Source organism: Cynocephalus volans, chromosome 8 (genome assembly GCF_027409185.1).
Source record: "Cynocephalus volans isolate mCynVol1 chromosome 8, mCynVol1.pri, whole genome shotgun sequence".
Taxonomy (NCBI): domain Eukaryota; kingdom Metazoa; phylum Chordata; class Mammalia; order Dermoptera; family Cynocephalidae; genus Cynocephalus; species Cynocephalus volans.
In genome coordinates this window covers 77768780-77782553 of record NC_084467.1, presented here as the reverse complement: position 1 = coordinate 77782553, position 13774 = coordinate 77768780, and the positions used below count along the sequence as shown (strand labels likewise).

The following is a 13774-nucleotide window of genomic DNA, read 5'->3' as shown; positions in this document are numbered from 1 at the left end:
TTCAAATTACACATGCTCTCTCTTCTCAAATTCTAATGTGTGTCTATTCGGGAATCTATTCCAGAGTCACTATATTGATCTTAGTATATCATGTCCCTTGGGTATGTTGAAGTAGAAAAAAAAAAAAAAAAAAAAGGTTCAGAAAAACTGCTTTTTACTTTTAAAATCATTTTTGCAGAAATTACTCTCATTCATTCAATTAATACTTAGTGAATATCTATACTAAGTTATCTTCTGTGATGGAGATACAAAGATAAGCAACATATGGTCCTGTTCTCAAATAATTAATCGTCTTGTTTGGGAAACAGAAATGTAAATAAATGTTGGCAATAAAGTGGCAAATACAATATGTACAATGACATGAAAGGGGGAGTTGACCAATTTTTTTGTAAGGGAAAGGTCTTAGGAAGAACAGAATTGTTCAAATTGGAATTTGAGAGATGACTCACAAGATTAAAGAAGGAGAGGACAAATTAGTTAGAAGGAAAAGAATGTACAAAGGTAAGGAAGTATATATACTGTACAAAGGTAAGAAAGTATATTCTAGGAATAAAAATGCTTTGGGAAATAAGAGTGAAAAGATGGGCAGTGATAGGTTATGAAGGGCTCTGTATGACTTGCAAAGGAATTTGGTCTTTAACTTGTAAGTTATAGGCTTTCACTAAAGGGTTTAATATAAGGAGGGGCAGAGGTCTGATCACATCATGCAGTATCATATCAGATCATATCTTGCCCAGCAGTTAAAAACAAGGGTAGTAGGATCAGATTGCCTTGTGCCTATACACTAAATAATTTTTTGTAGAACAAACAGTTTCAAATCTTAGCTCCACACCACTTAACAGTTTTGTGACCTTGGCCAAGTTACTTAACCTTTCTGGGCCTCAGTTTGCTTACCTGTAAAATATATATAATAATGGTATCAACCTTCCAAGGTTGTGTGAGAATTAAAGGAATTAATACAAGCCCAGCACAAAAATCTCAATACATGTTAAGCCTTTGTTACTATTATGACTGGTTACTATTAAGAAAATACTGTGATATGATTAAGAAAATCTACACTAGCAGAAGGATGAACTAGAAACAGGGTTGAGTTAGTCAAACAACTGTAATGAAGAACATAGGCTTTGGCTTCAGACAGACTTGGCTCTGGTGTCAGATGCTTATGTTCATTCCCAGCTCTACAAGCTTTTAGCTATGTGGCCTGAGAAAAGTTACTTAAACTCTTGGAACCTCAGTAATCTCTAAAAAAGTGATAATTATTGTACATTTTTCATAAGATTTTTGTGGGGATTAGATGAAACATTGCATAAAATTTGTCTTGTTCAAAACCTACTACAGCAGTAGAAACTTTGGTGTAATATACGGTAGAGTGAGGAAGAATAAATTGTGAGCACAGACTACTTTTTCAAGAATCTTATCGTGAAAAAGAGGCCTACCAGTAGAGCTAGCAGAAAGCAAAAAAAGAAAAAGGAAAAATTTTTTTAAATAGGAGAGATATGAACATATCAATAAGAATCAGAGGTGAGAGGAGAGAAGAGGTTTAAAGATACAGGTGAAAAAGTCAGCAGGGATAATTGATGGAACAAGGTTTTAGGAGACTAGAAAGAATGTAAACTAGACGATAACTTAGATAATCATAGACTCTAACAGGAAAAAGAGAGACTTCTTTCTCTGAAACCAAGGAGGAAGACATAGAAAAATTAGCAGGTGGTAGGAAGAATCTGAGGTCTAATGGTCTTAATCTAATCTATAAAACAGAAGCAAAGGAGTCTGAGATGGGGGAGGAGACTTGAAGAGACAGGTCAAAAAAAACTTGCTAGTAATGGGATAAAGATCTGAAATGTGGGATCACTTTAGCAAGCCCAGCTGAGGTTGGAAACTAAAATTCATAGTAATGGGTATGATTACTTTCAGTAGCATTCAGCATGTCAGAGCAGAGCAAACAGATGGTAGGACTGATTTGCTGCTGGTGGTTTCCACAGCAGGTGTGGTATAAAGACAAGGTTGAAGGATACTGTAAGGGCATCAATAAGGAAATGGTTGAAGGTAACACTGGTGTTTTAGTCCATTTTGTGTTGCTATAACAGAATTATCTGAGACTGGGTAATTTATATAGAAGAGAGGTTTATTTGGCTTACAATTCTGGGACAGCTGCATCTGGCATGGGCCTGAAATGACTACTACTCATGGTGGAAAGTGGCAGGGAGCCAGCAGGTACAAGCAGATCACATGGCGAGAGGAAGCAAGAGAGAGAGAGAAGGTGCCAGGGTCTTTTTATGCAACGAGCTCTCGAGGGAACTAACAGAGTGAGAACTCACTCATTAATCCTCCCTCCCCCAGAGAAAGCAATAATCCATTCATGAGGGATCAACCCCCATGACTCAATCAGTTTCCAACACTGCCACATTGGAGATCAAATTTCCACATGAGTTTTGGAGGGGACAACATATCCAAACTCCATCATTCTGACCCTGGCCCCCCAAAGCTCATGTCACTCTCACATACAAAATACAATCATTCTATACCAACAGTCCCAAAAGTCTTAGCTTGTTCCAGCACCAATTTAAAAGTTCAAAGTCCAAAGTCTCATAAGCAAAAGTCCTTCCAAGTGTGAACCTGCAAAAACCAAAACTAAATTTATCTACTGCCAAGATACAACAGTGGAACAGACATTGAGTACATGTTCCCATTCCAAAAGGGAGGAATAGGCCAGAAGAAAGGAAAAACAGGCCCCAAACAAGTCCAAAACCCAGCAGGGCAGACATTATGTCTTAAAGCTCCAAAATAATGTTCATTGACTTCAAGTCCTGCATCCTGGCACAATTAGGCATCTGGGCCCCCCAAAATCAGGCAGCCTTGTTCTCACAGCTCTGCCAGACACAGCCCAGTGGGCCACACTGGTGCCTGTGTCTTTTCCAGGCCTACGTTGCATGTTACCAGTGGCCCGGGAGTTTTGGGGTCCTGGCAGCAGCCCTGCTGCCTGGGCTCTACTAGACATTTTGCCGGTGGGGGCTCAAACCCCATTTTTCTGCTTAGCGTTGCTCTAGTAGATGACCTCTGTGGTGGCTCTGCCCCTGCGGCAAGTCTCTGCCTGGGCTTCCAGGCCTTCCCATACATCCTCTGGAATCTGGGTGGAGGCTGCCATGACTCCACTGCTCTCATGTCCTGCCGGCCTGCAGACTTAACACAACGTGGATGTCACCGAGGTTTTGGGCCTCTACTCTCCAGGGCTGCTACATGAACCACACTTGGGGCCGCTCTAGCCAGAGCAGCTGGGATGCAGGGAGCAGGTTCCCGAGGGCAGCTGTGCCCCAGGTCTGTCCTCTGGGACAACTTAATCCTTCTAGGCCTCAGGACCTGTGATGGGTGGGGAATCCTTCCAGACTTCTCAAGTGCCTTTAGGACATTTTTTCCACTGTCCTGGTTCTTAGCATCTGGTTGCCTCACTGTCAAGATAATGTCTTTGGCAACCAGTTGTTCTGCTTCATTCTTGCATTGTTCGCCGGCTTTCCGCTTCCTTACCGCATGGCCAGGCTGCAAATTTTCCAAATCTTTATGCTCTGATTCCCTTTTAATTTCTGGCTTTACATCATGATTTTGCTGCCATAACTCAGAGTAGGCTCTTAAAAGTGACCATGCAGCTTCCTTAATGCTTTGCTGCTTAGAAATTTCTTTGGCCAAATGCTCTGGTTTACAACTCTTAAGTTCCACCTTCCACAAAGTCCAAGGGCATGGACACAATACAGCCAAATTCCTTGATATGGTGTAGCAAGGGTGATCTTTTGTCCAATTCCTGATAAGTTCCACATTTCTATCTGAGACCTAATCATCTGCATACATAGGCTTTGCTGTCCACATTTCTATCAGCATTCTGCTTGCCACCACATAAGTCTCTAAGACATTCCAAACTTTCCCTCATCTTTTTCTCTTCTTCTAAGTCCTCCAAACTCCTCCAACTTTTGCCCATGACCCAGTACCAAAGCTGCATCCACATTTTCAGGTAGCTGGTTAGCAACACCCCACTCCTGGTACCAATTTTCTGTTTTAGTCCATTTTGTGTTGCTATAACAGAAATACCCGAGACTGGGTAATTTATGAAGGAAAGAGGTTTATTTGGCTTATGATTCTGGGACAGCTGCATCTGGCACGGGCCTCAGGCTGCTTCTACTCATGGTGGAAAGTGGCAGGGAGCCAGCGGGTACAAGCAGATCACATGGTGAGAGGAAGCAAGAGAGAGGAAGCAAGAGAGAGAGAGAGAGAAGGTGCCAGGGTCTTTTTAAACAATGAGCTCTCGTGGGAACTAACAGAGTGAGAACTCACTCATTAATCCCCCCTCCCCCAGGGAAAGCATTAATTCATTCATGAGGGATCCACCCCCATGACTCAATCAGTTTCCAAGACTGCCACATTGGAGATCAAATTTCCACGAGTTTTGGAGGGGACAGCACATCCAAACTCCATCATTCCACCCCTGGACCCCCAAAACTCATGTCACTCTCACATACAAAATATAATCATTCTATACCAACAGTCCCAAAAGTCTTAGCTTGCTCCAGCACCAACTTAAAAGTCCAAAGTCCAAAGTCTCATCTGAGACCAAAGGCAAAAGTCCTTCCAGCTGTGAACCTGAAAAACAAAACCAAATTTATCTACTGCCAAGATACAATGGTGGAACAGACATTGGGTATACATTCCCATTCCAAAAGAGAGGAATAGGCCAAAAGAAAGGAAAAACAGGTCCCAAACAAGTCTGAAACCCAGCAGGGCAGGCATGAAATCTCAAGGCTGGCAAATCAAGTACCTTGATTCCATGTTCGACTGCCTCTGAACACTGGTGTGGGGGTTGGGTCCCCAAGTCCTTTGGCAGCTCCGCTCCTATGGCTTTCCTGGTCTCAGGCCACACTTCACCTCTCCCAGGCTGGTGTTCCATTCTGGTAGCTCCATAGGTCTGGGGTCTCCATGGCAGTCTCCCTCTCATGGCTTCACTAGGCATGGCACTGTTGGGGTTTCTCTGCTGCAACTCTGACCCCACATTTCTGCTAGGCATTGCTCTAGTGAAGGCTGTCTGCGGTGACTCAACCCCTGCAACAGATCTCTTCCTGGACCCCCAGACTTTTCCATACATACTTTGAAATCTGGGTGGAGGCTCCCAAGCCTTCCCAGCTCTGGCATTCTGTGAGCCTGCAGACCTAACACCACATTGATGCCACCAAGACTTCTGGCTTGTATTTTCCAAAGCTGTGGGTCCAGCCACACCTGGGGCTAATTTAGCCACAGCTGGAGCAGCCAAAGCAGCTGGGATGCTGGTGCTGGAAGCAGCTTCTCCAGGTGGCCCTGGGCAGCGAGCCCATGGAGGCTTCCACCGGCCTGTTTGCCAAGAACATTCTCTCTCCCTAGGCCTTTGGGCCTGAAATGGAAGGGTTGGCCCCAGAGGCCTCTGCAATGCCTTCAGGGTCTTTTTCTCCTTCTCTTGACAATCCCTTTCCTTTGTACTGATCTTCTTAGCTAATGGTCGCTGGGCTGCACCATTGCATGCTCTCTGCTTTTCTACCACATGGCCGTGCTGCAAATTTTCCAAATCTTTACGCTCTGCTCCCATTTTAAATTCTGGCTTTACATCATGCCTTTTCTGCCATAACTCAGTATAGGCTGTTAGAAATAACCATGCAGCATCCTTAATGCTTTGCTGCTTGGAAATTTCTTCCACCAGATACTCTGGTTCATAACTCTTAAGTCCCACCTTCCACAAAGTCCAAGGGCATGGACACAATGCAGCCAAATTCCTTGCTATGGTGTAGCAAGGGTGATCTTTGCCCCAATTCATGATAAGTTCCTCATTTCTATTTGAGACCTCATCATCCACATGGGGGGGTCCATGTTTCTATCAACATTCTGGTCACAGCCGTTTAACCAATCTCTAAAATCTTCCAAACTCTCTCCCATCTTTTTTTCTTCTTCTAAGTCCTTCAAACTCCTCCAGCCTTTGCCCATTACCCAGTTCCAAAGCTGCATCCACATTTTCAAGTATCTGTACAGCAACACCCCACTCCTCGGTACCAATTTTCTTTTAGTCTGTTTTGTGTTGCTATAACAGAATTACCTGAGACTGGGTAATTTATAAAGAAAAGAGGTTTATTTGGCTTACAATTCTGGGACAGCTGCATCTGGCCTCAGGCAACGGGCCTCAGGCTGCTTCTAATTCATGGCGGAAAAGTGGCAAGCAGCCAGCAGGTACAAGCAGATCACATGGCGAGAGGAAGCGAGAGAGAAAGCAAGAGAGAGAGAGAGAGAGGAGGTGCCAGGGTCTTTTAAACAATCAGGTATCGTGGGAATTAACAGTACGAGAACTCACTCACTACCCCTCCTTCCCCAGGGAGAGCATTAATCCATTCATGAGGGATCCGCCCCCATGACTCAATCAGTTTCCAACACTGCCACATTGGAGATCAAATTTACATGAGTTTTGGAGGGGACAACACATCCAAACTCCATCAACTGGTTTTAGAGTAAATGGAGAAGGAAAGTTTGAAAGGGGCTGATGGCATGAAAAAAATCTGAAGAATCAAGGAAATGGAAATGATCCATATCTTGTGGTAATAAAGAAGTAAAAGAGCCAGAGAAGTAACAATAATAACAAGAGCTATCATTTATTGCATAACTGTTATGTATGAAGTATTATTATAGGTGCTTTTTATGTAGCTATCTCATTTAGAGAACCAAGAAATTTGGTGAAAATTTGGTATGTTGAATTTTAGATCTCAAGAGTACAGCAGAATTCATTGCTAACATGACACAGGAGTAAAGGTTCAAAGAAGTTTCAAATAATGGTTTATTAAATGGGCTTTTAAATTATATATATATATATAAAATATATACATAATGTATGCATAATATATATAAATAATATATATATATTAAATACCTGATAATGATGGCAAATATTGGAGTGAAGAAAGAACCAAAGTCATCCTTAATGAATACTGAAGAGTGCAAGGTGATCAAGAAATGATAGAGATGGGGAAAAAAGTAGATGATTATATACAGTTCATAGTCTCAGAGGAGTCATATAGCCTCAGCGGAGGATATGACATGTTATTTTATAGTAATTGAATTTGGAAGCAACAAAGGAGAGGTAAGGGTAAGTATTATAGCTTCATTACAAGTTTATAAAACCCAGCATCTCATTAAACAATATGCTCAATGTTGGACAATTCACACGTATGGGAAATTAAAAATGTCTCTGTATTTCTATTCTTGGTCTGCTATATTACGATGCCTTACTCCCAATTAAAAAGATAGTGCATGCATTTTTACCCTTTTGTAAGGCGGGGAAGCATCTTCCTCACTGCTGTGGTTTCTATAAGGAATAATTTCACCATTTTTCCTAAATATCTGGGTCTCTACCTCAAGACCCTGACTAATTCCCCAGAGTCAGTTATTTGATAGTAGACTTTGGGAGGGAAACTGGGCATGAATAACATAGTCCATTCCTTCCTTACTTTCTTGAAAGCCAGGCTGTTCAATGGAAGCATACAGTTTGCTCTTCTCCCCCATGCCTTAAGTTTTACGTGGGGTGGGACCCACAGTGATACAACGGACTGGGTATAACTCCATTGTTGCTGCAGCACTCTCAAATATCAGCTTATTTTTCAGTAATATAGACAACATTTTATTGTTCATTAGTCATGCCTTTTTTTTGGTCTCAACTAGTTCAGAATTTGGGCAGCCCCACATACAGAACTTTCAATCAGTTACTATAGCGCTTCATGCTTAGGACAGGCAAGGATGGCCAGACATTTGACAAAATCTGCCATACTGTAAAGAGAGACCATAAAAAGTATCTGAAAAAGAAGAAATAGAGACAGTTCAGGGAGAAGAAAACTTAAAACTGATATCCTAAACAATGTAAGAGATGATATTGTCTCTATGAGTGAAAAATAGGATGTTATTGTTTTAAAAAAATGAATAAGAATGATCACTTAGAAATCAAAAATATAATATCAGATATAAATTGTTCAGATAGAAATGTCAAAATTTGTCTTCTGAAAAGACAATCTAATAGAAACAATTGACAAAAGACAACAAAATCAGAGGTTCAATCTGAGAAGTTCAATTAGCAAGGGAAAACACTGAAAATGGAGATGAGGTCAAATAGGTCAAGAAAATTTATCAAATCTGAAGCACATGAGCTTTCAAACTGGTGCCACACAGTACCCACCACAAAGAATGAAGTACACACACTAAGGTACACACACTATAAAATTTCAGAATCCTAGGAAAAAGATACGATCTTAAAACCATTTAGCGATCTAGAAGATCTAACAGATCATGATCAAAGGTTAAAAATTAGAGACAAAAGAATTCTCAATTATAATACTGAAGCTAGAAAATAATTATACAACTCCTCACAATTATTAATGAAAATAATCTCCAACTTAGAAAACTAAACTCCAGCTGTGACAGTAGAATAAAAAATATTTTCTGACATGCAAGATCTCTAAAACTTTATCTTTCACTCACCCTTTTCTCAACATGAAAATGGAGGATATGATCCACCCATATGTGGAAATAAAGTAAGAAATATGAAGGAGTGAACCACGACTCTAGTGATCCAATACAGAAGGATGGAATTCTCAAGATGATGGTAAAGGAAAGTCTCAAGATGATAGCTGTGTAGCAGTCATTTATAGTTTCAACGTCTTTTAAACTGAAGTCATCAGAATAAAGGTATGTTTGGGAAATGTACAGCCATCTCAACTGTCTGCATCCTTCTCTCTGACCATCACCTCCTAACATTCTTGCTCACTCTCTCTAGTACCTCAAAATCCACTGATCCTTCAATCCTACTATTACTCCCAATCCATTATTCCCACCACAGTTTTACTTGTCCTCACTTCCTTGATGGCCTATCTTCTCTCTTTTTCCAGTGATCAGCCAACATTCTTTATCAATACATATACTCTTAGCAGCACTGAATCCTGCTAAAATTGTTCTGTTTTTTAATTCTAAGGACAGGGCCCTTCTGTTTCTAATACCAATAAAGACTTTTCTTAATTTCTTTTTTCTTGTTTGGTTTTTTTTTTTTTTTTTTTTGTCTTTTTGTGACCGGTAAGGGGATCGCAACCCTTGGTGTGGTGTTGCCTGCACCGCGCTCAGCCAGTGAGTGCACCGGCCATTCCTATATAGGATCCGAACCCGCAGCGGGAGTACCGCTGCGCTTCCAAGCGTTGCACTTTCGCCATGGGGCCGGCCCTAGACTTTTCTTTATTATATAAGTAAGGTTAATCAAAAGGAAATGTGCAAAAAACAACAACAAAAAAGTTAGATATAAGGGCTTGGTATGTCATCTTGTCTTTTATTTTAATCTCTCATGTGAGCTTGATTAAGCTTTTTATAACAGGAAGGCTGCAGAAATTCAGAGAAATTGCACAGCTATTATGTGTACAATAAACATCAATAAACATCAAAATTTATAAGAAAATACAAAAACCTGACAGAATAGAAAGAACATAGAACAAGTAGTCAGTAGACTTGAAATCCTGGGTTATATCCTAATCTAGTTATTTAACCCCTAGGACATAATTTCCTTAATTTGTAAAATGAGGGGGCTGAATTACATCAGCAATTTTCAAACCTTTTTTGTGGAGAAATACAAATGACATGTTACATAGAATCCCAAAGCAAAAAAAAGACTTCATGTTGCCTTCTAAGATAATTCTGCAGAACACTGAAGCTCCCAGAACATAATTTAAACTTTTCTAGTTCATTCTAGATCTAGATCATTCCTAGAATTATTTTACAATTCTAAAAAGACCTATGAATTTTTGTATCTTGAAAAGGATTGAAACAGTACAGACAACTTAGTTCTGAATGCCACAGAAGAGAAACTTGACATATGAGGCAAAATGCTGGAAACAAACATGTCAATCCAAAATAACATTTTCTATAAATGTTTCTATAACGCTTTCTACAAATATTCTTTAATATAACGGATAAAATAAAAGAGTAAAAAGCACATGAAAAAGTAAAATGTACTATGCAAACAGAAGAAGCTATTATAAAAGGGAATGTGGTCTCCACCAAGGAGAGGTTTATAATTAAATTAGGGACAAGAGATATGCATATCAGGAACCTAAAAGGTCCAGTTGGCCTGGGAATAGCTTTACTTAATCATGCAGTGTCTTTAAAGTGTCAAGGGGAGGATTACTCCAAAGTGGGAACAATGTCTGATGCCATAGAGAAGAAAAACAATTTTAGGTGATGACTACAATTCCAACTAAATAATCAATTGTCAGTTATCACAGTCTTTCTAGTGTTCTAAGCTTATAGTTTAGGTAACTTTAAACTATATACTTTCTTTCTTCCAGGCATTCGTCATCACTTACTGTTTCCTCCTCTGTGCTACTGCTATTTTTCTATCTTATTCAAATCACAGAAAAAAGAGCATCCATTCAAAAGTTAGGACATTGAAGGTCTACTACCAGTTCTGAAACTTATTAATATGAAACTATCTTGGTTCTCAGTTTCCTGTAAAATGATGGTAAGAACTTAATTATTTGCAAATTCTCTTTCAAATATAAAACTCTTTAACAACAACCTCACTACAAGAGAAATCTAGCCAGCCATTTTCCCTCTAATAATTTCTTTTTCATTTTAATCACATCACTCATCAAAAATCCTATAATTACTTTAAACAGTCTCTGAAATGAAAGAAAATGACATTCAATGAGTTAGTTACTCATTATCTAAAATGTCCTTTCATTATATCCAAATTCATAGCCATACTTAAAATCCCAGGGCTAAAGAAAGAACTAATGTCACTGAATGGCTAAAATGTGCCTGGCAATGCAAGGTATTTTATATACAGTCATGTGTCACATGATGGGGATACATTCTAAGAAATGCGTTAGGTGATTTCATCATTGTTCAAACATCACAGAGTGTACTGACACAAATCCTGATGGTATGGCCTAATACACACCTAGGCTATGTGGTATAGCCATTATAATCTTATGGTACTACAGCCGTATGTGTGGTCTGTCCTTCACCAAAATGTCATCACACAGCTCATGACTGTACACTACCTCAATTTTTCTTCCTAACAGTCCTGTATTACATTCTTACCCCCATTTTAGAGATGGTGAAACAAATGCCCAGCGAATGTAACTTATCCACTATCAAACACTTAAAAAGTAGCAAATGGACTACGAACACAGTCTGCCTGGCTTCAAAGACAATGTTACAGCAAACTTACTACCCACATTAAAAATGAGTGGAAACTGAAACAATTCCTGGTAATATTCACATGTATTCACAGAGTTCTCAAAGAAGATGCAAATACGACAAAGGTGATGACTATATTTATATACACAACAACCTCAACTGTATTTCTCTCCAGTGGGCTTGCCTGTAGTATACTGGTTTCACTATTTAAACAGCTTATTTTCAGTATGTGAGAATGATAGTTCTCCTCCTACCCTGAAAAAGAAAACCCCAGAATTGAAAAAAATCTTAGACGTGAAACATTTTTCTGATATAAAAATTTCCTTAAAGTCTCTATTATAAGCTGCTCATTGAACGTGACTGAAAGAGAACTTACTATTTCCTATAGCAGCTCATTTCATTTATTAATGGTATTATTCTTCCTTGTATTGAAATGAAATCTGCCATCTGTTGATTTTTGCTTTGTCCTCCAAAGCCATGAAGTATATAGTCAATCTAAAGATGGAACATGTCCCTTCTCTAAGCATTTGGCAAAGACTGTGACTTGGTAAGAGTAATCTCTAAAAACCAAGACTCACCCATGAAATGCCCTTAAGAATGAGCTCCAGAGAGTCACTACCAATCAATGAGAGTTGACACACAAATTGAAAACTCATTGCTATCCCTTGTTTAATTTTTTCTCCACATGTTCCTTCTTCTAACTTTAAAAACAGTTATCAAATCTTTGTTAAACCTCTTCTTTAATAGGCTTAAAAATCACATTTTCCATATGTAACAGGATTTTCATCATCTCACCATTCTGGCAATTCTTCATTGGATAAGCTTACGTAATGCTCTAGAAATAATCTGACCCAATTCAAAGTTTTCTACTTCTCCTTGGCAAACCTTTCTTTCTCTTCCTACCTCTGGGATACTGCTTAAGATTTGACTGTTAGACTTTTGTTTCCTTTCTTTATCAATTCTTTCCCATTCTGGGTTAGTAACTCTTCTATTAGCTTCTATAGTACATTATTTCTATCAGATCTTTTACTATAGATAAATCAGAGGATGTTAACTCCCCTATTAAAAACCCTTCAATTTACAGCCTATAAAGTCTCTAGCAATATGGCACCTACCTGCCTCTGCTGTTTTACTTCACCTCACACTTCTGTGTCATGATTTTTCTTCTTGCAACACAGCAAGGTCTCTCCTACCTCAGGGAGTTTTGTTTGTCTCTTCTGCTGGAAACACTCTTTCCCTGGATCTTTGCAAGTCTGGCAACATTTTACCCATCAGGTCCCAGGTCAAAAGTAGCCTCTTTGAGAGACTCTCCCTAAATACCCTATTTAAAGTAGTTGCCCATTCTCGCCCCACAATACACTGCTCTATTCATTTCCTTCACTGCACGTGTAGGTTTTTTGAACCTTGTTTATTATTTATCTTCCTTTTTTAGAATATAAGGTCCATAAGTATAGGGACTTTGACTATTTTGATCAATCATCACCAGCATCTAGAATGGTGTTTGGCAAAGAACATAAAATCAGTGATTATTAAGCCTAAGAGTTCCATTACAGCAATGAGTATGTACTTGTGTTATATTTGTACACTAGAACCCAGCGAAATGCCTGGCACATATAAGATGATCAAATAAATATCTGTTGAATGAATGGATTACTCTTATCCACTTAGATGGCATTCACTATGACCTCTAATCAGATGACTTCCAAATCCACTTATGTAGCTTTGACCTCCAGTTCCATATCTTTATGGAAAAAAGCTAGTTAAATAGAACCTACTCCCCCTCCAATACAGATCTTTCCTAACTTCTGGGGCATCACTTTTTTTGGCATTTATAGATAAATTCCTTCCTCTGGACTCAGATCCAATTATTAAGTCACACTGATTTTTCCTTTATTTTCCATATACATCATTTTCTTTCTATGCCTATGCCACATTTTACTTCAAGCTCTCATCATCTTGTAGTTGTACCACTGGAGTAGCTTCTTGCCAATTTATATGCCTTTAGTCTCTCCTGTCTCCAATTTATTCTTCATACAAATTCCAAGACCAGTTTTTTTGGTAGATTTCTCCCACTTCCACTATCAACAAGTGTAAATACCTTATCCTAGCCAAGTCCTCAATATCTTTTAAGGTTATTTAAAAGTTATCAAAATAAGAGTATGTTTGAGAAAGGAGCTGGTAGACTCTTATAGACAGTTTTGATGTAATGGTAAAAAGCCTACAACTAATCAGATCTATACTGAAAAGCCAATGAAATGTACGTTCCTTGATGGAACCTGAGAGACTTTGTTTATGTTGTCTGTTGTGAATCTACTACCTGGAAGTACCTGGAATAACAGTAGTTATCAATGAATATTTGTTGATTAAACGAATGTTTAATGAATGATCCTAACGCTGAGAATGAATGCCAAGATAAAAGCAGTATTCTCTGAAGATCAGTCTGTACTTAAGACACATGGATATTAGCTAGTAGATTATTTTTGCAAAAATAGCCAACAATCAAGTTCTTACTACCATTTTAAGATTTTTACATGGATTTAATCCTCACATA

General features: G+C 39.0%; 1 protein-coding gene across 2 annotated transcripts in view; it reads right to left on the bottom strand.

The window, feature by feature from the left end:
- PKN2 (protein kinase N2) overlaps window positions 1-13774 on the bottom strand; it is a 130882-nt gene that overhangs the window by 27729 nt on the left and 89379 nt on the right. The window lies entirely within an intron of this gene.